This window comes from Camelina sativa, chromosome 5 (genome assembly GCF_000633955.1).
Source record: "Camelina sativa cultivar DH55 chromosome 5, Cs, whole genome shotgun sequence".
Lineage (NCBI taxonomy): Eukaryota > Viridiplantae > Streptophyta > Magnoliopsida > Brassicales > Brassicaceae > Camelina > Camelina sativa.
Window position 1 is genome coordinate 16,604,792 of NC_025689.1, and position 2,376 is coordinate 16,607,167.

The following is a 2,376-nucleotide window of genomic DNA, read 5'->3' on the forward strand; positions in this document are numbered from 1 at the left end:
CCTAAATACGACCCCATTCCACCCAAATTGGTTATCCCGAGAACCCCCTACACCTCCACCTTAGTCACCTCGTCAACCTTATGACCGAACTGGATTGAAGATTTCTCAAAGTTCATTTGCTGTCCCGAGGGAGCCTCGTACTGCTTTAAAATATCCAAGATAACCCCACATTGACCCCTATCAACCTTGCAGAAAAAGACTGTCATCCGCAAATAACAAATGTATAATTAACGGACACTTATTTGCGACCTTTATACCCGTAAGCCTCTTGTCTTCCTCTGCTTTCCGAATATTAGCAATCAGAACCTCCCTACATAAGATAAAAATGTGAGGAGACAGCGGATCACCCTGTCTTAACCCCCTCTCTGGGACTATCAAACCATTAGGATGACCATTAAGAAGTACTCTGTACTCAACCGAAGAGACACAAAACATCAGCCACAAAATCCATTTATCCGCAAAACCCATCTTCCATAATAAAGCTTTTACAAAACCCCACTCTACTCTATCATATGCCTTACTCATATCCGTCTTGATGGCCATAAACTTACCTTTACATGAATTATTAGTACGCAAACCATGGAACATCTCCTGAGCAATCAGGATATTGTCTGAGATCAAGCGACCGAGAACAAATGCTGATTGCGTCTCTGAGATCAGCCCAGGTAATAACCGCATAAGCCGTTGGCACAAAACCTTTGAAATGACCTTATATCCTACATTACACAAACTAATCGGATGCAACTCTGCCATCCGAGTCGGTTTTGCTACCTTGGGGATTAGACATATATGTGTTCGATTCAAACCTTTATCAAAAACTCCCTCAGCAAAGAACTGATTTACCATTAAGACGAGATCCTCCTTAACAACCTTCTGTGCCTTCTGGAAAAACAACGCTGTCATCCCATCAGGGCCAGGACCTTTGTCTGGGTGCATCATGAATAACGCCTTCCTGACCTCTGCCTCCGTGGCTGGGGCCATTAACCGTGAATTATCCATGTCTGTGATGACAGTTTTAGGCTATTTTAAAACATCCTCAAAATTTCCTGGAGAAATCGTAGCAAACAATTCTTCAAAATACGATACTGCCATAGCACAAATCTCCTGATCCTCGGTAGACCAAACTCCCTGTTTATTAAACATGCCCACAATCCGGTTTCGGGCCCAACGTTGCTTAGTTTGTGCCTGAAAATATTTGGTATTCTTATGACCCACCCGCATCCAGCGATTCCTACTCTTTTGGTACCAATGGATCTCTTCATCCCGACAAGCATCGCACAAGCGGGCATTGAGATCCGAAATGACCTCCGGACCCGTACTATCATCAGACTGAGCCACCTCCAACTGTCGCTTAAGATCCTCAATCAAAACCCTCCCATAAGGAGCCTGCTGTTTCCGCCACCGAGATATCGCTCGTTGACAATGAACAATTTTATCCACAAAACCACCTGAGCTCTGCTCCTGCCCGTTCCTCCAACCAGACGAGATCGCATCCATTAAACCCTCCTTACCCACCCACCGGCGATCAAACATGAAACCACGACGTCCCCGCGGTCTCTTCGCACACGACGTCCCTGCGGTCTCTTATACTGTTTATACATTAATAGATTTGATGAGAGTAAGACACAGAGGTGTTTAGGAAGAATTAATATTAGACTCTCATAATTATAATATTACATCTTATGTTATCTTATATACATAAGAGATTTCCTAAACTAGGATAATGTAAATGTAAATAATATATTTAGATAAATGTAAATATTCCTAAACTATATCTTCTAGATTCTTCTCAATCTTCATAATTTACATATTCTTGGTTTGTAATCTCGACCGTCGATCTTGGTCGATCTCCAGTTCACCATATCCCAATACCCTCCGGCAAGCTCATGCGTGGTAACACGAGTGAGATTGGACAAGTCTTCAAAATAACGGCTTTATACCCGGCCGTCGGGTCATCATCGACATTTATACCCGGTCGTAGGGTCAAAGCAGCTACAATACCCAGCCGTTAGGTCATCGACGTTTATACCCGGTCGTAGGGTCATCAACGACGTTTATACTTGGCCGTAGAGTCAATCTAGCTCCATCGATTTAAAATCACAAGTTTGGATCGTTCTTCGAACTTCTTGTTCATGAAAAAACTTGTGTAGTCATGGTCGAATTCAAATTCATCACCGCCAGATCAGCATCGTATCCGTCAAAGTCATCGTCGTGGCTCAATCTTTTTCGTAGTAAAATAAAGAAAACCACATGACCATAGGTAGAGTAGCACAAACACGTGCTATTATGCCCAAATCTCTTATACAAGAGACAAAATATCATTCTTTTTTTTTTTTTTACTTGGCCAACAGGCCGAACACCACCGTACGTCTTGGG